Source organism: Felis catus, chromosome X, assembly GCF_018350175.1.
Source record: "Felis catus isolate Fca126 chromosome X, F.catus_Fca126_mat1.0, whole genome shotgun sequence".
Taxonomy (NCBI): Eukaryota; Metazoa; Chordata; class Mammalia; order Carnivora; family Felidae; genus Felis; species Felis catus.
The window spans coordinates 97,851,460-97,874,719 of record NC_058386.1 but is presented as its reverse complement, the minus strand read 5'-3'; the positions used below and the strand labels follow the sequence as shown (position 1 = coordinate 97,874,719).

Here is a 23,260-nt window from a genome sequence, read left to right as displayed (position 1 = left end):
GAAGGGATATCTTTGGAAAGGAACTATATGTGTGGTCAGGAGGGACTAAGGTTGAAATGAATGGATTTTAAAAGTATCCCGGTACGAGATTAAAATTCTACCATTCTTTCTGCTCAAAAGACAATGTTTTCTTGGACTGTTCATCTGCTCTTGATAAGAAAATGTAAACAAAGGCGTTTTTCTCTTTTGTCTGCAGGGAAAACCAAAGCTTATGTTTTGACTTTTTCAGGTCTTTGATTACTTAGTTAAAACTTCTCAGTGTCAAAGGAGCGTAGCTTCGCTAACAAGTACATAACCCTACATATTTGCCTTTGAATCTCTTATTGGCATCTTGGGTAAATAAATAAAGATTTGTAATGATCTGTAATCCCATGTGCTTTATAAACTTTCCAAGATTTTAACAAACTTCCCAGGGTTTAAATTGTAAATGAAGTCTTTTTATTTGGTATGTTAAGTTACTTGGAAAAGCACTCTCAAATAATGGTAAACCTTAGGTTGTATTTCATGAGTAAGTGCTATAACTGCTCAAGTATGTATTGCCGTTCCTAAAATTTTAATGTTTTGGTATAAGGTCCTCGCTTGATATTCTGATTATTGAAGTGTCGTATGTCACAGAAAGAACAGTTTCCTTGTCAATTGCATCATAATGAACTCTCCTCAGATCTGGCACAATGTCCATTTCTGAGATTTTGTCATTTATAATTGTTCTTATTCTCTCACAAAATGAATTTCATCTTCAAGGAGACTCATAAAAAGGACTTTTAAGACAAATACAGGTATTTGACATCTTTAAAATCCTAAAACTAAAATGGGTAAGAATTTCCAGAACTAAAAAGCTGCATTCAAACTGAACAAGAATTAGGAACATGGGACTAAATGAACTGAGGAAGATTATAGTTTTGTGACTCTTGTTGGAAATATTGCTGGTTGTCTAATGTTTGCTCTTCCAGATTGAGGAAATGTTCTCTTTCGATATATATAATATACAGAAATTTCATAAAGTATTCAATTGTAAACTGAAGCATTTATATTTTCTCTCTACCTGAACCCTCTAAAATTCAAAAAGTCTCAGTGAGTATTCTTCCAGCAATCATACTTTTTGCATAATTTCAATAAGAATCTTCTCGTAACAGGACACCATTGGAAATACTGGTTGCTTTCCCAAGGCTTTGACTGGAATGTCATACTTGTGAGACATGCATAGACTCAGATATGACCCTACGGCTCTAAGGAGCTAAGGTTGACTTTATGAAACCTGGAGCCATAAAGCCCCTTGGAAATGTTGGGCTGATACCTTGCTTACAGAATTCCTACCAGGCTTACCAGGTGAGTAAAGAATGTCACTTCCTGTCAGGGGCAGGAACCTCAGGATATCTTGGGGACCTCGTGAAGAGGAATTCACCCAATTCTACAGGTGTTGCAGGCATGTCTGAGGGCAAGTACTTGCGTTGGCTTCTGGCCTGGAGAGGCAGGTTCTGGCAAAGCAAACTTAAAATTTTTTTTAATGTTTATTTTTGAGAGAGAGAGAGAGAGAGAGACAGACAGACAGACAGACAGAGCGTGAGTGGGGGAGGGGCAGAGAGAGAGGGAGACAGAATCTGAAACAGGCTCCAGTCTCTGAGCTGTCAGCACAGAGCCTGACGCAGGGCTCGAACTCATGGACCATGAGATCACGACCTGAGCTGAAGTTGAATGTTCAACTGAATGAGCCACCCAGGTTGGCAAAGCAAACTTTAAAAGACCCTGATAATCAATCGCTATTCTTGCTGAGCATATGTAAATAATTAGGCCAAGTTTGTTAAACTGGATTTGTTTTACAAAAGAATTAGTCTTGATTTGGCTGTCTCTGGAAATGAGGATTTTTAAAAGAGAAAAACTGTTTCAATAATGTACCATAGGGATGTTAAATTCTAGTTCTGGTTGTCTTTAAATGTTTGTTGTTTGCCTAAACTAGACAACTTCAGAAAAATTGTCCCAATAAGTACAGGTATGGACAATTGTCTTGCTTGTTATTCTGTGGGAATAATAACCCCATGGGCATACTATTTAAACAACTGGAAATGGGATGGATTCCTCCAACAATTGTACATAAAAAGACTTTTCTCACGGTAATAGATAAATAGATAAAGACTATGGTGCTTTATTAAATTATTCACTTGAGGTTAATTCATAAATCTCTCAGTATGCAAACCATACCCTCCCTAAACCTGATCTGACAGTTACTAGAAACCCACCCCCCATAAACCCAAAAGACCTGGTTTATTTAAAGGATTGAAAGCCCAATACAACAGGGGATTTAACTCTAAAATGGAAGGGTCTATATTGGGTCATATTATGTACTCCCACTGCAGTCAAGTTAGAGGAGCAGTCTTCATGGGCTCCCGTATCTAAATAAAACCTGTACCCCCTTTACAGGAAATCAATGAGCAAACTAATGTGCCTTCCTATTCCCGTAAACCTGCAGAAGACCTCAAACTTCTCTTCAAGTGGAAATAATGGTTGTACCTTTCTTTTTCATTCCCCTTTCCCAATTTCTATTCACAATTCCTTCTCATAATGGGTCGTTCAAAAGGATCACCCCAGACATTTGAGTTACAAACCAGAATGACCAATTTGATTCCAGCTGTGTGTTCCCACTCCCATCTGAGGATGCTTCAAGCCTCACATCTAAAAATCTCACTGGTAGACACTGGGTTTCTAATTTGCTCTAACCACTAACCTATATTTTTCTTATTTCTGTAAAGGGACCTCTTTTTAATTACCTAATTGCTTACTAAATAGAGTCTATATGATGGCTAAACACCACCTGCTACACAGTGAAGGGCTTAAGTGGCTCTCAAAGTAACATTATATTATTAAATGCTAAAATACCTCATATGCATACAGCCATTCTACAAAATAGAATGGCATTAGATGTTTTAGCTGCTGTACAAGGTGGAACTTGAGCTGTCATAAAAACGAAATGCGGCGTATACATTCCAGATGACCACAAAAATATTTTTGGATTTCTAACTGCCATGAATACTCGAATTGGCACTTTATTTTTTTTTTTAATTTTTTTTTCCAACGTTTTTTATTTTGGGGACAGGAGAGACAGAGCATGAACGGGGGAGGGGCAGAGAGAGAGGGAGACACAGAATCGGAAACAGGCTCCAGGCTCCGAGCCATCAGCCCAGAGCCTGACGCGGGGCTCGAACTCACGGACTGCGAGATCGTGACCTGGCTAAAGTCGGACGCTTAACCGACTGCGCCACCCAGGCGCCCCTCAAATTGGCACTTTAAACAATCCCTCTCTTCCCTTTCGTGATTGGTTAAACTCCTAGACTAGAGGATTTTTGTCAACTACCAAAGGACTTTTATTTGGGCTAATCTTTCTAGTTATTCTCATTATCTTTGGCTGTTTTCTCCCATGTCTCTGTCTCTCTGCTCGGTGCCAAGACTCCATCACTGCAGGAACTTCAAGCCAACAGACGATCCTTTCTACTCAAGAAGGTTCATCCACGTTGTCCGCCTTGGATTCAGCTGCCTCCACCTTAACTCCCCTGTATGTTCCCTGACCAATATTGACCCATAAAGGTAGGGACATCTCTACGCCCTTACTCAGCAGAAAGAAGCTACAGAATATGAGACCTTCCACCTTCAGCAACCATAAAGGTTTAAGGGTCAAAATTGTTCAGGGGGGATACGATGAGGGAGCGTGGGGCAAGCTGACAGCAAAGTACAGGGTAACAGCACCGCCCCCCCCTCCCATCAGGTGGGATATGTGTGCTATTCCTCGGACACTCCTGGCTGCCCAAGGACAGGGGAAAGGAAAGAAAGCAGATAGTTGGCCGATAGAGATGACAGTCATGCAGGACAGGAGTCTCCTTCAGTTCAGGGATAACTTAGAAAACTGCAAGAAAAAGGCAATCTTCTTCATAGCCTAATCTCCAGAAACCTATAGACTCCGTCTCCTAGAGCCCTAATACCACCCTCACCAAGATGGAAGGGGGTTTAAGTGCCAGCCATGATGATGTGGGAAACTAAGGCAAGTGAGAAATTAAATTCCCTTACTGCCTACAGCCCACTGACAAGTCCTTGAGGCCAGCAGAGTGACCTCCCTCTGGGAGCTCAGCTGCCTCGATGATGACACTTTGCTAGGGGCAAAAGGGAATCGTGGGTTAACATTATCCTGATGCCCCAGGATCCCGTAAGTCTACTGTACCATATAAAAATTCCTTTGGAAACTTCCTTTATCTCAACTCCCCGGAGATAAATGCTGGCAATCATAATCCAAGCTTCTGGCCCCTGATATACATCTGAAGAGTCTCATGACTGAGGCTTTACTAAATGGTAATACATTGCATTTTCCTACCAGCAGCTGGCCCCCCAAGATCCTGGAAACCTTGCTTCCAAAATTCCTTAGAAACTTAACCCCCCCCAACCTGAGGGTATCTAATCCGTTACTCATCACAACCCCAGTGCAGCCCTTTCTACCCTGCCCCAGGTCCTGTCCCCATGCTTTAATGAAATCAGCTTTCTGCACCAAAACATCAAGAATTCTTACCTGGCCATCGGCTCCAGACCACCCCACCATCACCCCCAAAACCCCATCACATTCGAGCCCCACATTGGGCTGTCTGCTGTCAGCATAGAGCCCCCTTCAGATCCTGTCACCCTCTCTCTTTGCCCATCCCCAACTCACCCTCTCTCAAATAATAAAAATAAAACATTAAACAAAAAGATTAAAAATATAAAATTCACAAGGAGAAAAAAGAACAAAGAGGATGATGGTGGACTGGCTTATGTCCAACTAACCCATTTGCCAATAACAAGTATAAATTCTGGCAAAAGTGGGGGCGCCTGGGTGGCTCAGTCGATTAAGCGTCCGACTTCAGCTCAGGTCACGATCTCGCGGTCCGGGAGTTCGAGCCCTGCGTCGGGCTCTGGGCTGATGGCTCTGAGCCTGGAGCCTGCTTCCGATTCTGTGTCTCCCTCTCTCTCTGCCCCTCCCCCGTTCATGCTCTGTCTCTCTCTGTCTCAAAAATAAATAAACGTTTAAAAAAAAATTCTGGCAAAAGTGAAAAACTGCGTGCAGGCATTAGAGAGTGACCTAAAGGAGGTAGAAATTGAAAGGAATCAGGCCATGGGAAGAAGGGAATAGTTCACATCCCCATCTGCAAGGTTTGTTGCCCCAAAATAACCCCCATGCTGTGTGGCATGTGGCCATAGAAACTGAGCAAAGCTGGAGTCTCCATGGTCTTTGCAGGCAGAGAACAGCGTTCAGGGGGTGTTAGGATGGCTGCGAATGTCGGGGATAAACTAGGAAAGGGAGGTTCTATGGGGAGCGGAGGAAGGGAAGCTCTCAAATCTGCACAGAAGCTTCTCTCAAGTTCTTTTTTTTTTTTTTTTAAGTAGGCTCCACACTCAACATGGGGCTTCAACTCAGGACCCTGAGATGGAGACCTCAGCTGAGATCAAGAGTCAGATGCTTAACCGACTGAGCCGCCCAGGTGCCCCAAACTTCTCTCAAATTCTTGAGAGACTCCTAAATTGTACATGTGTGGAGTTAAAATCCAAAGAGTACAGGTGCAAGGCAACAGCTGGACAGTGAAAAGACATGAGCTAAGAGTCCCGCTGTGCCCACCGCCGTGGAGACACATGCGGGAGTTTATTCAACCCAAGTTAAGGGCACTGGACAAGACACCAGGATTCCCACAGAAAACATAAGCCACATTTTAGGATGAAAGAGCATACACCTGGACCAGGAGATTCTCCCTGGAAAGAAAGGGAAAACTGACAGACGTGTGCTCCAAAAGGACACAATCTGTCAGTAATGTAACTAGAAGAAACCATAACGTGGTTTAGGGGAAAATAATAGAAAATCCAGACTATCAAACACATCGTTTCCCCAGTGGTCAGGGAATGAATGAGTGAATAACTCATGGAAGTGAAACAGTAACCCTCAAATTCCCCTAAATTGATCTGTATATTTAATGCAATTCCTATAAAAATTCCAGCAATGTTTGTTGCAGACATAGGCTAGGACGTTCTAAAATTTATATGGGAAGACAATTGACCCAGAAGAGCTAAAAGAATTTTTTTTTCAGTAGGCTCCTCGCCCAACGTGGGGCTTGAAGTCAGGACTCCTCAAACAGCCAGGCATCCCCAGAGCTAAAAGAATAAAAAAAAAAAATGAGAGGAGGAGGAATTATTCTACCAGATGTGAAGTTTTATTATATACTTAATGAAATTTCGAAAGTGTGGTACTGGCAGAAGGAAAGAAACATAAATCAGTAGAACCAGATAGCCCAAACACAGACTCACACATATATGCTCAAATTATTTTTGCAAAAGCTGCAAAAGCAATTTCATGGAAAAAAGGTAGACTTTTAAACAAGTGATGCGGAAGCAGTCGGACATCCGTAGGTAAAAAGCTGACCTTGAATCAGAGCTCACTTCTTATGCAACAGTCAACTCAAAATGCATCATGGGCTTAAAAGTAAAATTTAAAAAACTTTAGAAAAAACATAGAAGAGAATATTTGGGATTTAGGGCTGGGGTGGGGGGAAGACCTTCCCACTAACTGCTTAAAGAATTTAGAGGGGCGCCTGGGTGGCTCAGTCGGTTAAGCATCCGACTTCGGCTCAGGTCATGATCTCACAGTTTGTGGGGTTTGAGCCCTGCATCGGGCTCTGTGCTGACAGCTCAGAGCCTGGAGCCTGCCTCACATTCTGTGTTTCCCTCTCTCTCTGCCCTGGCCCTGCTCCTGCTCTGTCTTTCTCTGTCTCTCAAAAATGAATAAACATTTTAAAAAATTAAAAAAAAAAAAAGAATTTAGATAGAGCACCCGCTCCAGGAAAGGAGCAGTCACCAAGGACAACTACATTATAATATGAACTAGGGGTGGTAGGCAGGAAGTTAGTAAAATCTGTTTGTTAAAATTCTTCTCTAAGTCCCATTGTCTCTATGACCCATAAAGATTTGTTTACCAAACATCTTTCCATTCTTCCTGTGAATTGTCCTCCTTCCCTCTGAAGCCCAGACTCCTCACTCCTCCTCCTTAGTCCAGAAGGACATTTATACCTCATTTTATCTGTCTGAAATCTCTCATGTTTATGGTGGCTTCTCCCCATATATGTAATTTTGATTCTCCTGTTAGTCTGTCTCCTGTCAATTTTAATTCTTTTTTTCCTGTCGATTTTAATTCTTAAAACAGCGAGGAGTACCTTGAAGGTTAGAGGAAACAGACTATAAAAAACAATTTGAGGCAGGGGCACCTGGGTGTCTCAGTCGGTTAAGCGTCCGACTTCGGCTCAGGTCATGATCTCGCGGTCCGTGAGTTCGAGCCCCACGTCAGGCTCTGGGCTGATGGCTCAGAGCCTGGAGCCTGTTTCAGATTCTGTGTCTCCCTCTCTCTCTGACCCTCCCCCATTCATGCTCTGTCTCTCTCTGTCTCAAAAATAAATAAACGTTAAAAAAAATTTAAAAAACCCAACAATTTCAAGCAAAGTTCCACCCACCTAACAAAGGTAGAAATGGTAGGGGAGAATTATGCCTTAGGGATATCGGTCACATTCAAAATTCTGTAACTACCAAATGCAAGAGTCAAAGTTCTGAGAAATTTCTAACACCTCAAATTTTTATCTTCCTTTTTGTGACCTATGCTGAAGACCTTGTCTGGAACTTGTCACTGATGGGGGCTGGCTATTACCTCAGGCTGGATTCTTCCATGTATTAATTCCAAATACTTTTTCATTGGCTTAGTCAGTGATGGCTGATTTGTGGGTCAATGGATCAAGGGAGGATTGTTTGTGACCATAGAAAACCCTAAATTGTATCGAAGGATAATTTGGAGAAAAAAAATAGAATAAGGAGAAAATAAAGCAGAAAAGGAAAACTCAGGGTGGGCTTATTAGCCTTGCTGCAGAGAGTGTGAGTAGGTTTGAGACGGAAAGGTCGAGCACAGGTGGACCTGGGGAGGCCAGACAGGCAGCCGGACAAAGCGGGCCCCGGAGACCGGGCACGGGGCTCCCAGGCAGGTCTGGCCAGGGCTTGGGAGGCCCGGGCCTCTCTGCTTTGTCAGGCCGGCAAAGCAAAGCTCAGGAAAAGAAACCCTTCAGTTTGGTGAATTTGGCTGAGTTGATTTCCGCCCCCCGGGCTTGCCTAGTGCTCTCTCAGTGGAGTTCTGAAGGGAAAAGGAGCCACAGGAAACAAATCAGAAAAAAGACATCTTGTTCTCCTCTGTCTCCAAACTCAACGCATGAATTCTTGAAGAAAAATTTCCCCCTTTTTATGAAGATACAATTGATACGTAGCCCTGTATAAGTTTAAGGGGTTCAGCATAATAATGTGACTTACATATGTCATGAGGTGATTACCACGATAAGTTAGTCACCATCCAGCATCTCCTATAGATGCAAACAAAGAAAACGATGTTTGTGATGACAGCTGCTAGGACTGAGCCTCTTACCAGCTTCCATATCCTCCCTCCTGCAGGGCTGCCTATAGACGGCCCTTGTGCATTGCACCCGGTACTTCCTTTCCTTACAGCGCGAGCTTGTGCCTCTTGAACACCTTTGTCCAGCTCCCCCTCCCTACCTCCCCTGCTAACCACAAGTCTGATCTCTTTTTGTAGCAGTTTGGGGTGTTTTTGTTTTTGTTTTAGATTCCACATATAATTGAGACAATAACGTGTTTGTCTGAAGAAAATGTTAGTGGACGCCCCCCTCTCTATCTTGCAAATACAGTAAGAGTTGTTTTATGCAACCAGCCTTAGAAATATACAACACTAGTACTGATGGGGTTTTGGGGTGATGGTGGGAGGTCCAGAGCCTCTCTGCAAGAGGCCTTTTGGTCTGGGTCCTGATTTAGAGCCGTGAAGGCTAGACCTAGGGTACCTGTGTTCCTTTGCCCTGTTTAAGGCCATGCAGTGTTACAGGAGATCAGTCCTTGTCTACATTTTGCAATCCAAATTGTTTCCAGTGGTTAAAAGGCATCTCAAAGGAGAACCCTTGGGGACCGAAGAGATGCTCCCATGCTCCTCCTAGAGAGAAAAGTAGAGAGAGAGAAGTAGTGAAGGTCCATTACCACGAGAATCCCCCAACTCCCTGGTGGCGTCCCACGTACAGGATATGTCAGAGGTTCCTGAGGTGTCAAAGCAACCTGAGGCATCCCTCGAATGAAATCGTTATGACTGCTGACCAGCCACTAAGGGCCCCTGAGGAGGGATACTAGCGTCCCGCCGCTTCCCCATTGCATCCTAGGCTACAGATGGGTGCCTGGTGTATGGACCTGAGTTAGCCTTGCTGAGAAGGCAGAGAAGAAACCTCCATCTTTAACCATGGAAAACACTAGAAAAGTTTTACAAGGAGGGATAACACAATTTTATAATTTAAGTAGTTAGTAGAGGACACTGACGGAAAACAGTAAAGATGGAAATCCATCATAATCTAAGCGACATTCCAACACCTAGTCTTTATAGCCAACTTCAGTCCCCCCTATGGTTTCCATTCAATGGGGTACTGGTTTCGGCCAGCTCCCAGTGGAGGTCTCTCAGCCAGAAGCGGCTAGATCAGAGATGTGGAGGGGATCACGTTAGACCAATGAGGAGGAAACCGCACACGGGAGTCTTAAGATTGGCAGCCATCCTGGTGACTTAGGTGGCTGTCCCGTGCCCAAGACAGACAACTTTGTATAAGGACAGGAATAAAGAGAGGGCATCAAGTTTCTGGGTCTTATTACCATTCCTGGGAGGGTACTACCAGCCAAAAGGCAGGCTTTCTCCTCCCCATAGAGTAGCCATGGGCTAGAGGATTGCGGCCTGAGCAATTGACATGAAAGTGTTCTAGTAAGACCATACTCCTTGAAAAGCCCCTGAAATGAGAGTAAAGGGAGAAAAGAGAAAGTACTCACCGGGTTTGCACCAGCTCAGAGTCCAGATGGAAGGACTTGTAGCCCCAAGCTGGGCACCATATGACGAAGTTTGGGGATGATGGTGGGGGTTCTGGAGGCGACGTACAAGAAACAATTCTTGAAGACGTCTTTGATGCAAAAAGGTGATTGTATTAAAGCCCGGGACCAAGACCCGTGGGCAGGAAGAGCTGCACTGGGGTTGTGAAGAGTGGCGGGTTATATACTCTGGAGTTGGGGAGGTCAAGACAAAAGGGAGGCCTCCAGAGGGACTTTGATGTGCTAAAGAGGATTCCTAAGATACCTGAGGCCTTGCTGTTGTCAAGCTAAGGTTGTTTTTCCCTCTAGTAAGGCATCGGCATTAGGGCAGCAGGGTTTCCTGGAGAAATGTTATACTCTGTATTTGCCTCAAGTATTTGTCAATGGGCTGCAGGTCATAAGGAAATTTAATTTTACCTGCCATTGCCTTCCTGCCCTTGTTCCCCACATCATTATGGAGGGGTGATGTTGGGGCTCCAGGAAACTGAGTCTATAGGTTTCTGGACATTAGACTATTGACAAGATTGCCTTTTTCTTGTAATTTACTAAGATATTTGCAAACTGATGGGGACTCATGCCCTGTATGACTGTGACCTCTATCACTTAACCATTTGTTTTCTCTCCCTTCCTTTGTCCTTGGGCAGCCAGGAGTACCTGAGGAATGTCACACATACCCCACCTGGGGGGGTGATGCTAGCTTGCATTCTGTCCTCAGCCCACCCCATGCTCCCTCATCAGTACCAGCCGATTCTTCAGTTGGCCCGCTTTGTGCTTTGGCTTCTGTTCATGCAGATTTGACCTCCGGGAAACTTGGGTCCCCCCAAACTGGGCTCCAAGCGCTGGCTTTTTTAGACCACATACCCATGCGGCCGAAGGACCACGTACTGACACGGGACAGGGAGAGGAGGCCTCAGCTAACGTTTTCCGTTGAGTCGGCCTGGGTCGGCACGAGGCCCACCTTCGGTTGGGCAGCCCCCCACACCAGAAACGCCACCTCACCCAGGTGTATGTGACCCAGGGTGAAGCCTCCTCCGGGAGGAATCCCCACCTCCCACACTACTGGGGGTTTTTGTCTCCTGTGCTCCGGCAGCCAGTTGTTTCCTTCCAGCCCCCGTTAAGTGCAGCTGACGCCCCAGCAGATACATTCCATGTAGCCGGCAGCCCCCTTCTCGCTCGGTTCCTGGGTTAGGCCCTTAGGGAAAGACTGGGCCAAGGTGGTGTGTGTGTGTGTGTGTGTGTGTGTGTGTGTGTGTGTGTGTAGGGCAGCTGGTCCCTCCTTGGCCCTCCCACTTTACCTTTTCTGTCTTTATTACTGTGGGTGGTTACAGCAAAGCAGAGGGTCACTTCTCATCACCATCAGGGAGGTTGTTGTGCCGCCTCCCCCGGGAGCACGCCCGTCCTCTTCCTCAGGTGAGCTTCTCTGAGGCTCCGTCTCCCCCAGAGGCTGAAGCCTCTACCTTCTTTCCAGGCAGTGTCCTCACCAGATGTCTGCCCGGGGAGAAGCAGTGGGGGACAAAGCCCAGCGTGTCTGATGGTTTTGGTGAGGTCTTGGGGTGATGTTGGGATTCACAGCTGATGGCCAAGAAAGAATTCTTGAAGATATCTTTGGTGCAAAAAGGTCATTTTATGAAAGCATGGGGACAGGACCCGTGGGCAAAAGAGCTGCACTGGGGTTGTGACGAGTAACTGATTAGATACCCTCAGGTTAGGAGGGGGGTCAGGAACAGCATAAGTTTCTAAGGAATTTTGGAAGCAAGGTTTCCAGGATCTTGAGGGGCCAGCTGCTGGTAGGAAAATGCAATGTATTACCATTTAGTAAAACCTCAGTCATGAGACCCTTTATATGTATCAGGGGCCAGAAGCCTGGAGTATGATTGCCAGCATATATCTTGGGGGAGTTGAGATAAAGGAAGTTTCCAAAGGAATTTTTATATGGTACAGTAGACTTATAGGATCCTGGGGGGTCAGGATAATGTTAACCCAAGATTCCCTTTTGCCCCTAGCAAAGTGTCATCATCGAGGCAGCTGAGCTCCCAGAGGGAGGTCACTCTGCTGGCCTCAAGGACTTGTCAGTGGGCTGTAGGCAGTAAGGGAATTTAATTTCTCACTTGCCTTAGTTTCCCACATCATCATGGCTGGCACTTAAACCCCCTTCCATCTTGGTGAGGGTGGTATTAGGGCTCTAGGAGACGGAGTCTATAGGTTTCTGGAGATTAGGCTATGAAGAAGATTGCCTTTTTCTTGCAGTTTTCTAAGTTATCCGTGAACTGAAGGAGACTCCTGTCCTGCATGACTGTCATCTCTATCGGCCAACTATCTGCTTTCTTTCCTTTCCCCTGTCCTTGGGGAGCCAGGAGTGTCCGAGGAATAGCACACATACTCCTGGGGGGGGGGGAGGGGCGGTGCTGTTAGCATGTACTTTGCCCTCAGCTTGCCCCACGCTCCCTCATCAGAACTCATGAACCATGAAATCATGACCCAAGCTAGAGTTGGATGCTCAACTGACTGAGCCACAAAGGTGCCCCACTCCTTGTTAATTTTATATCATCAGTTTTTTAAAGAACGTTGTCCTGCAGAAGGTATATTTTTATACATTTGCCTTAAAAAAAACCTTTCTAATCACAGTTGTTCTGCTGAAAAATACTGTAAATCTCTCCGTTTAAAATCCTCCATATTCCCTTTTCCAAATTAAAGGTTTTTTCAAGTTTATTTATTTATTTTGAGGGAGAGAGAGAGAAGGTGAGCAAGCCAGTGGGGAAGGGACAGAGAGAGGGAGAGAGAGAGAGAGAGAGAGAGAGAGAGAGAGAGAGAATCCCAAGCAGGCTCCATGCTGTCAGCCCAGAGACTCATGAATAATGAGATCATGACCTGAGCAGAAATCAAGGGTCAGAAGCTCAACCGATTGAGCCACACAGGTGCCCTCCAAATTAAATTGATCAGACCACTTTTAAGGAAGAAACAGTCAAAGGCTTTTTACTTTGATTGCTTAAACTTGAGAAATGTGACCTTCCCCTATGAGTCAGACCCTTTTGGGCACTTGTAATGGGTGGAAGCATGATAGCAGTATTTTTTATCTTTCTATTTCTTTTTTTTTTTTTATTAAAAAAATTTTTTTTTTCAACGTTTATTTATTTTTGGGACAGAGAGAGACAGAGCATGAACGGGGGAGGGGCAGAGAGAGAGGGAGACACAGAATCGGAAACAGGCTCCAGGCTCTGAGCCATCAGCCCAGAGCCTGACTCGGGGCTCAAACTCACGGACCGCGAGATCGTGACCTGGCTGAGGTCGGACGCTTAACCGACTGCGCCACCCAGGCGCCCCTATCTTTCTATTTCTAATAATTATTCCAGAGTATCTAAAGGACAGGCTTGTAGTGAATCAGAAACACTCTACTACCAACCCAGTTCTCTTTTGCCTCCCTACGATACATTTTAAAATAAAGCAAAGAAATGAAGAAAAATCCCTCATTGCTATAGTTCTTATCTAAACTGTTCTAGGGGCACCTGGGTGGCTCAGTTGGCTGAGGGTCCAACTTTGGCTCGGGTCATGATCTCGCGGTTTATGGGTTCGAGCCTCACATCGGGCTCTGTGCTGAGAGCTCAGAGCCTGCAGCCTGCTTCACATTCTGTGTCTCCCTCTCTCTCTATGCCTTCCCTGCTAATGCTCTGTCTCTGTCAAAAATGAATAAATGTTAAAAAAAAATTTTAATGTCCTCAATGCATGTAGAGTCTTTGAATCATGTCTTGTTTTTATCATGTTTCTTTCTCGTATCATATGACTTTACTGAGGCAGACATTTCTCATTTCTTTTTCTTTTTTTTTTAGTAGTCTCCGTGCTCAACGTGTGGCTCGAAATCACGACCCTGAGATCAAGAGTCACATGCTCCACCGACTGAGCCAACCAGGTCAGGCAAACATTTCTAAGCAGAGGTATAAGATGATTAGTTCCTTCTGCAGCACAGGATGTCACAGAAGTGACAGAATCAATTTGCAGAGAATAACAATTCAGGAATTGCAAATTTTCAGGAATGACAATTTTTTTTTTTAGTTATGAGTCAGGAGTTGAAAGCAACATATTCTTTCTTTTCCAAATTTACCAGTATCCTTATTTCTTTTTTTTTTTAATTTTTTTAACGTTTTATTTATTTTTGAGACAGGGAGAGACAGAGCATGAACAGCGGAGGGTCAGAGAGAGGGAGACACAGAATCCGAAACAGGCTCCAGGCTCCGAGCTGTCAGCACAGAGCCCGACGCGGGGCTCGAACCCACGGACCATGAGATCATGACCTGAGCCGAAGTCGGCCGCTCAACCGACTGAGCCACCCAGGCACCCCCAGTGTCCTTATTTCTTGCAGCTAATTGCTTTCTTCCAGCACTTAGAAAATCTGCAGAAAGAATGTGAGAGCAGTCCTGTCTGCATGGGTGCAATTTCTTAAGGAAGGGACCCTCGCATATCTGAACATGATCTCTCCCTTTGAGCTCAAGACGGGTGCTCAGGGGAACGTGTAGAAAAGGACAGTCCCAGCCCCTCCCAAAAGGGAACTAGGCATTGGAGGAGCAATGGAAAAGTCCAGAAGAAGATGCACATGACAGAGCTGTGCCAGATGTGGTGTGATTATTGATTCTGTTCCAAGTAGTCTTGGACTTTGATCAAAATCAGAAAAAAAAAGTGCTTTAACAGAAAATGTACCCAGGTAATATCAGTTTCCGGCTCAAGCTGGCCAGTGAATGCATGTACACGGCAGAGCCTGTTTGAAAGACTACTTTGGAATATTTTTTTCAATTTTATTTTAGAAAGAGAGAGCACGCAGACAATGGGGAGAGACAGAGAAACGTAAGCAGGCTCCACACTCAGCGCAGAGCTCAACGTGGGGATCAATCCCATGTCTCTGGGATCACGACCTGAGCCAAAATCATGAGTCGGACCCTCAACCGACTGAGCCACCTGGGCACCCCTTGAGAGACTACTTTGGAAGCCAGATCATGGACGACCAAGTTCACTGCCTCAACTGCCCCAAACCAAAGTGCCCTTTGTGGCCACCTGTAGTCAGGTAAGTGCTTACTCGTCTGGAAGCTCACTTCCCAATGGGAACCTGCTTCTCAAGAACTTCATTGAAGAGGCTCACCAGGACATTCCCCGGCCTGCAGCCAGGCCTTAATCTGTTTTCTGTATCCAGCAAGAATGATGCTTGTATCTCACTTTAGGGGTACACAAATCTAAATCCACCTCTGCTGACCCTGAAATCAGCAGTCCTCCACAGGGCAAGTGCTTTTTTTTTTTAAGTTTATTCATTTATTTTGAGAGAGACAGAGACAACACGGGTGGGGAAGGGGCAGAGAGAGAGAGGGAGACAGAGAATCCCAAGCAGGCTCCACGTGGTCAGCGTGGAGCATGACATGGGGCTCGAACTCACAAAACAGATCGTGACCTGAGCCGAAACCAAGAGTCGGACGCTTAACCGACTGAGCCACCCGGGCTCTCCCACAAGTGTCATTTTGTAGTGCTGGCCATTTGCTTTGTAAACCTGCTATAAATCCCATCATCCTGGGGAACGTTCTAGCCTTTCTTTTCATGAGCTTAGTGTCTGTGGCCCACATCTCCTAGATGGGTTAATCTGGTTATTTATAGCATTTAAGCAAAGTACAGCCACAGTTGGTTGGAGCCTGGAGTGAGAAGAAGGCTCTACATGGCTAAGCAGCTGAACTGGCCCAGAATCCTAAGGGTTTCCCTGTGTTGTAGCACCAGGGACCGAACTGGCCAGGAAGACGTCCAACTTTGTCACACGTTCTGCTTCCTTCCAGGGGAAAGGACTAGTGCCAGAGGAATCATTTGCGTATTATGACCACGTTCTCCTCCAGTCCTCCTGGGACCTGATGGGGGTGTGCTGACCTTGGCTCCCATTCATGCTGCCAGCTGTGATGGCTCCACCATGGGCATGTGTGCCCGCCACGGTTATGCCTTCTGTATTCTGTGCCAACCGACCCCCCCTTAGAGCCCCTCCACAGGAGATGACCGTAGGATGTTGGGATGTGTGAACTTGACAAACTAGAAAAAAAAAGCCTCTTCATTTTAATGGTAATTTTATTTCTTTTATTTCTTTATCTCATCATTTATGCTCTTGGCATAACCTGTTGTAGGTTCTGGGAATACAGTGTCGAACCAAAGACACAAACACCTCTGTCGGCACGGAGCTTACTTTCTACCGGTGGGGACACAGGCAATGAGCCAAGCAAATAAGGATATTACGAGGTGGTAAGAGCTAAAGGGGAAACATGGAGCAGGGACATGGCGTAAAATGTTTCCAGGAGAGGGGGAAGAGACGAAATTTCAGTTAGAATGTGCAGTAAAGACCTCCTGGTGAATTGGTTTGGAGTAGAGGCCAGAAGAAAGTGAGAGGACAAGCCTTTACAGATACCTTGGGCCAGGGCTCTCCAAACAGAAACGATAGCTACGTAATTTCTACCCCTGAGCACAGCATGTAGATCATGGGGGACAAATGAAGAGCCATGTAAGCCACCCGTATGTTGCTTCCATGGCACATATCTTTGATGAGTCGATGAGCGCTTTCCCACAGTACCCAGATACGGCCTTGGAATCCTCTCGAACACAGCTTGTATTAACTTGCCATTGCTGCCATGACAAACTGCCACAAACTCAGTCACTCAACACGAATTTCTTATCTCCCGGTTCTGTAGGTCAGCAGTCTAGGTAATCTGTCACTCCGTGGATCCGTTGTTTACAATGTCACGGGGCTGACAGGGTGCCTGGATGGCTTAGTCGGTTAAGCCATCTGACTTGACCGGTTAGTCGGTTAGTCTGACTTCGGCTCAGGTCATGATCTCACAGTTCGTGAGTTTGAGCCCCGCATCGGGCTCTGTGCTGACAGCTCGGAGCCTGGAGCCTGCTTTGGATTCTGTGTCTCCCTCTCTCTCTCCTCCTCCCCCACTCATACTCTTCTCTCAAAAGTGAAAACACATTAAAAAAAAAATGTCACAGGGCTGAAATCAAGCCGTCAACAGGCCTGCATTTCTTTCAGGAGGTTTTGGGGATGAATTCACCACCCAGCTCATGTAGGTTTTTAGCTACATTCAGTTCCTTATAGTTTGGGGACTAAGGACCTCATTTCCTTGTCGTCTGTCAGCCGAGAGGCAGTTTTTGCTTCTAGAAACTGCTCTCATTCCTTCTCACGCTTTTCACGTGGCTTTCCTTCAGCAACAGCTGGTGGAGCCCCGCCCACAATCTGCATCTCTCCACCTGCTCCTTCTCCCACATGTCTGTTGCCTCTGGCCAGGTGCAGTTCTCTGCTTTTAAAAGCTTCTGTGATCAGACCGGCCCCACGCAGCTAACCCAGGATAGTGTCCCTCTGCTAAGGTCCATAACTTTAACTGTATCTGCCAAGTGTCCTTTTTGGTACGTAACGTAATAGAGTCAGGGGATACGGGGATTTGTGCATGGACACCTCTGGTGAACTATTCCATCTACCACGTGACAATCCAGAGAGCTATCACTAGTTGGCATAGGAAGAGGAGATGAAACGTGTTTGCCATCCCTGATCTAGATCATGATAGGGACTTGTAGGCCTTTTGCTTCCACACATCTAGACTTTGGTTCAGCCCATTGCAACCTGGGTGTTGTTTTCTTTTTTTCTTTTCTTTTTTTTTTTCTTTTTTTTTTTAGTGTTTATTGATTTTTGAGAGAAAGAGACAGAGCGCAGGCAGGGGAGGGGCAGAAAGAGAGGGAGACACAGAATCCAAAGCAGGCTCTCCAGGCTCTGAGCTGTCAGCACAGAGCCTGACGCGGAGCTCAAACTCACCGACCGTGAGATCATGACCTGAGCCAAAGTTGGACGCTCAACCGACTGAGCTGCCCAGGCACCCCTGTGTGTTAGTTTTCTATTGTTGTGTGACATGTTGCCCCGAACTTAGCCACTTAAACCAACGCAAATTTATTATATCATTTCTTTGTGTCAGAGGAGTCTGAGCATAGCTTAACGGGATCCTCCATTCACGCTCTCACGACCTGTAATCAAGGTGTCAGTCAGACCATGTTCTTATCTGGAGCCTTGACTAGGGAAGCATCTACTCCGAAGCTCATTCAGGTTGTTGGCAGAATCCATTTCCTCGTCGTTTTGGGGCCACGGTCCCTATTTGTTAGCTGCCTCTCTGCCAAAGGGCACTCTCAGCTTCTAGAAGCTGCCTGAAATTCTTGGCCATGGGGCCCTCACCATAGACAGTCTCACATCATTGTAGGTTACTTTTTCAGAGCCAGCAAGGGGAGTCCCTCTCTCTCTCTGTGTCTCTCTCTAGTCTGTTAACACATAGTCTTTAAGTTTGATTCTTTTTTTAAAGTTCATTTTATTTATTTTGATGGAGAGATAGAGGCAGAGAGAGAGAGAGAGACAGAGAGAGACAGAGAGAGAGACAGAGAGAGAGAGAATCCCAAGCAGGTGCTACACTATCAGCACAGAGCCTGACATGGGGCTCAATCTCACAAACTGTGAGCTGAAATCCAGAGTCAGACGCTTAACCAACTGAACCACCCAGACACCCCACACATAGTCTTGTATAAGGTAACATACAGCAGTGACATCCCATCACTCTTGCCATATTCTGTCAGTGAGAAGCAAATCACAAATCCCACTCACATTCAAGGTGGAGATGATACAGGGTATGAACATAGGGGCCACCACAGGGTCTATCCATGACAGCCAATTTGATGACTTACTTAGAAAACTCTGTATTTTTGTTAAGACTTCCTACTCGGAAAATGAAAATTGCCACTACATAAAATTTTCTTACCCAAAGTGAATGAGGGCTTCACTTTTCAAAGTAGTTTCGGAGTGCCTGGCAGGTTCAGTCAGAAGACCATACAGCTCTTGATCTTGGAGTCATGAATTCAAGCCCCATGTTGGGTGTAGAGATTATGTAAATAAAGAAAAATAAAAAACTTAAAAACAAAAACCAAAGTGCTTCCATAACTCTTCATTTCACATTGATTGTTCTGAATATCACACCCTTTGAAGTCAAATGGCTTACAAAGCCAAACTGCACGTGTATGTGAGCACACACACACACACACACACACACACATTTAAGTTTGTTCTCAGACCTGCTTATCTTGGGATATAGCACCCCTGGCATGGGGCTCTGGAAATGTAGACATTTTTCTATTAACCTGAGTATATGATGTTTGCTTTAGATTTTATTGTTCCTTGTGTTTGTGACTAAATTGAATTTAGTGATAAGTCCCTATTACCTAACTGAGGAAGTTCTCATTATATTTAATTATTTCATGACATGCCTCAGACCTTGCGACAGAGTGGAGGGGTTGGCACCAGGTGCTGATTGAGATTTTTTAAAAAATCACTTAGCCATTTTAAATTGCATCCTTGAAATATAAGCAATTTTCAATTCTAGCATGAACATGTAATTATCATACTCCCCTTCGAGCATCCATGTTTGGTTTGTACCTATTGCTTAGCAGAAGGTTTGCTCATTATTTAGCTAAGGAACACTTGCTAAGTATTTTGTTTTACTAGCCACGCTAAATATTAAGCATGAAATAAAAGGTATTTGTCGTGGTTCCTGTCTATCTCAACCCTGCATGGGAAAAGGGAAAATTAGGGAATGGTTGTACTGGATCTCCTGGAAGAAGTGAGTTTCTCTTTGGTTTTATAGTCCTGATGGTTTTCGTTTCTATCTTTATCTCCAGAAATTTTTTTTCGAGTTTGTTTATTTTGAGAGAGAAATGGGTAGGGGCAGAGAGAGAGGGAGAGAGAGAATCCCAAGCTGTTGGGGATAAGCTTAGGAGTCCCCCGGGCTTACACCAATGGGTTGACAAGGCATAAAGAAATACAAAGTCATAAAATGCTCACAGCCGAGTTTGGGGAAACCAGGTTGGCACTCCCAGAATAGGGGGGTGCAAAGACACCCCGAGAGTAGGGAGGCACAAAGGTGCCAGGATTAGGGAGGTGCAAAAGCACCCCTATTTTGGGTGAGAGGGTGCAGAGCCCCCCAAAATAGAGAGAGGCAAAGGCCTGAAATAGAAACGGCACAAAGGTGCCCAATACATAGGAATAACAAGATTATATATCCAGGCTGAAAGCACCCCAAATTTAGTACTGTAGCAGAAAGCTGCTTTCACAGAATAGGGCCAGGTTAGGCAAATTGGTGAATTGGACTATGGACCCACTGCCCTGCAGGCAAAGCAGTCCAGAATGGAGATGGTTAACAAAACAAAAGGTGCCTTGTCAACCCTGAGGTTACTCCCCCTACCTGTCTCATCCCCTAGGCTGGCTAAGGTAAACAGAGATGCTGCCTCAAGTCTGCTGTAAACAACCCTCCTCCCGACTGCCCGGGGCCCGGATTTTGTTTTGTATTAACCCAAACCCCTAACCACGAATATCTTCAAGACTCCCTTTCCCTCATGTCCACAAGTTAATGTTCACAGATGCATTGTCCCTTTGTGCATGTCCATTGCCATGTTTGTAAGCCTTCTGATCCTAATAAAAATGGGGCAAGGACCCTTATTCGGGGCTCTTGTCTTTTCCCAGACATTAGCCATCTCTCACTTTAATCCTGCATCCGCTCTTTTGCAGGCCAAAAGAGAACTTTAGACTTAGAGTCTACGACACCAAGCAGGCTCCACACTGTCAATGCAGAGTCCGACTCAGGGCTTGAACCCATGAAATGTGAGATCATGACCTGAGCCAAAATCAAGAGTCGAACACTTAACCAACTGAGCCACCTAACCACCCCTCCCTCTGGAAATGTGGTGGGTATAAGATGTCACGTACTAGCTATATGTAGTATTTCTGCTGGATTTGGTTGCGTTCTCTGTCAAGAACAAAACCCTTAGAAGCATTTTAGTGATCCTGCCTCTGCCTGTTTTAACCAGTTTTGTATACAAACTTCCCCAGGCACAAGAGTAACTTTGTTGGGGCGTATAATTTGCAGAATGTAAATCTGGTGCTTAACTAAGTACTCAAATTCATTTAGAAATCCCCTTAAATGTATTACAAGTATTAGTGACATTTTATATAATTTTCTTGAAAATGAGTTTTATGATGGCGACATATATCATGTCTGGAAATACTTATTTTTATATCCTTTCCTTGCCCGATTTATTTTTATTGTCAAATTATCACAAATGCTCAGGAAAATTGAAGGAATACTAGGATAATGAACCTGGCACATCTTTTACCTATATACTAAAAAAAAATTTTTAATGTTTATTTATTTTTGAGAGAGACAGAAATGCAAGTGGGTTAGGGGCAGAGAGAGGGGGAGACACAGAACCTGAAGCAGGCTCCAGGCTCCGAGCTGTCAGCACAGAGCCCGACGCAGGGCTCGAACTCACAAGCTATGAGATCATGACCTGAGCTGAAGTCAGATGCTCAACTGACTGAGCCACCCAGGTGCCCCTCACCTATATACTTTTTTAATGTAAATGCTGTCATATTTGTTTTCTCTGTGTCTGTCTCCTGAACCTTGTGAAAATAAGTTACAGTTGTCATGACACTTGTAATTCTAGATATATCCATTAAACTTCTTCAAAAAAGAAGTGTTCCTTCATAACCACAATGCTATTGCCACATCTAAAAACAATTAACAATAATGTAATAATATCATCATATACCTAGTCCATATTCAAATTTCCCCAATTACCCAAATGTCTTTTATAGCTATTTTGAGAATAAGTATCTAGTTCATGCATTGCACTTGTGTTTAGATATTACGTCTCTTCAGATTCTTTTAATCTATAACACATCTATGGTAAAACCTTGGTTTGTGAGCATAATTTGTTCTGGAAACATGCTTATAATCCAAAGCACTTGTATATCAAAGTGAATTTCAAGAACCATTGGCTCAGTTATGATCATGTGACATTCAGCATCATGTACTACTTGTATTGCAAGACATCACTCATTTATCAAGTTAAAATTTATTTTAAATTAAAATTTATTCCACTCATCTTGCAGAACACTCCCAGAACAAGTTACTTGCAATCCAAGGTTTTACTGTATTTACCACCTTCCTTATGACATTGGCTTTTTGAAAAGTTGTCTTGTAAGGAAAGAATTATGAAAGCAGCAAGGGGAAAAAAGTTCTTAACCTATAAAGGAAGACAGATCAGGTTCACAGCAGACCTATCCACAGAAACTTGGCAGGCTGGAAAGGAGTGGCAGGATATATTCAACGTACTGAACCAGAAAAATCTGCAGCCAAGAATTCTGTATCCAACAAGACTGTCAATCAAAATAGAAAGAGAGAGAGATAAAGAGTTTCTCAGACAAACAAAACTAAACTAAAGGAGTTTATGACCACTAAACCAGCCCTGCAAGAAATTTTAAGTCAGATTCTTTGAGTGGAGAAAAGACAAAACAAAGCAAAACTAAAAAGACCAAAAGCAACAAAGACTAGAAAGGACCAGAGAACATCACCAGAAGCACCAATTCTACTGGCAACACAACAGCACTAAATTCATATCTTTCAGTACTTACTCTAAATGTCAATGGACTAAATGCTCCAATCAAAAGACACAGGGTACCAGAATGGATAAGAAAACAAGACCCATATATATGCTGCTTACAAGAGATTCATTTTAGACCTAAAGACACCTGCAGATTTAAAGTCAGGGGATAGAGAACCATCTATCATGCTACAGTCATCAAAAGAAAGCTGGAGTAGCCATACTTACATCAGACAAACTAGATTTTAAAATAAAAGCTATAACAAGAGATGACAAAGGGCATTGTATCATAATTAAGGGGTCTATCTACCAAGAAGATCTAACAATTGTAAATAATTATGCCCCCCAGGATGTATTCAATGTGCTAAATCGGAAAAATATGCAGCCAAGAACGTTTTATCCAGCAAGGCTGTCATTCAAAATAGAAGGAGAGGTAAAAAGTTTCCCAGACAAATAAAAATTAAAGGAGTTCGTGACCACTAAACCAGCCCTGCAAAAAAATTTAAGGGGGACTCTGAGGGGAGAAAAGATGAAAAAAAAAAGAGACCAAAAGCAACAAAGACTAGAAAGGACCAGAGAACACCACTGGAAACACCAACTCTACAGGCAACATAATGGCAATAAATTCATATATTTCAGTACTCACTCTAAATGTCAATAGACTAAACGCGCCAATCAAAAGACATAGGGTAACAGAATGGATAAGAAAACAAGATCCATCTATATGCTGTTTACAAGAGACCCACTTTAGACCTAAAGACACCTTCAGATTGAAAGTAGGGGGGTGGAGAACTATCTATCATGCTAATGGTCGCCAAAAGAAACCAGAGTAGCCATACTTATATCACACAATGTAGAT

The 23,260-nt window shown here is 44.3% G+C and overlaps 3 long non-coding RNA genes across 3 annotated transcripts in view; 1 reads left to right on the top strand and 2 right to left on the bottom strand.

Annotated features, from left to right (window-relative positions):
- LOC111558776 overlaps positions 1–12,192 on the bottom strand; it is a 71,077-nt gene extending 58,885 nt beyond the window's left edge. Inside the window, exon 1 of the long non-coding RNA XR_006592882.1 lies at positions 11,226–12,192. This is a non-coding gene — a long non-coding RNA (uncharacterized LOC111558776). The remainder of the gene's footprint in view (positions 1–11,225) is intronic.
- LOC123383309 overlaps positions 1–21,238 on the top strand; it is a 42,240-nt gene extending 21,002 nt beyond the window's left edge. The window contains exons 4-8 of the long non-coding RNA XR_006592885.1: positions 3,439–3,576; positions 13,755–13,859; positions 14,728–14,980; positions 15,732–16,005; positions 20,528–21,238. This is a non-coding gene — a long non-coding RNA (uncharacterized LOC123383309). The remainder of the gene's footprint in view (positions 1–3,438; positions 3,577–13,754; positions 13,860–14,727; positions 14,981–15,731; positions 16,006–20,527) is intronic.
- LOC109496590 lies at positions 7,359–11,213 on the bottom strand. Its single transcript, XR_006592886.1, has 3 exons — positions 9,895–11,213; positions 8,880–9,025; positions 7,359–8,390 (listed from the first exon to the last, which is right to left on the bottom strand). It is a non-coding gene; the product is annotated as an uncharacterized LOC109496590 (long non-coding RNA).
- Positions 21,239–23,260: the final 2,022 nt, after the last annotated feature.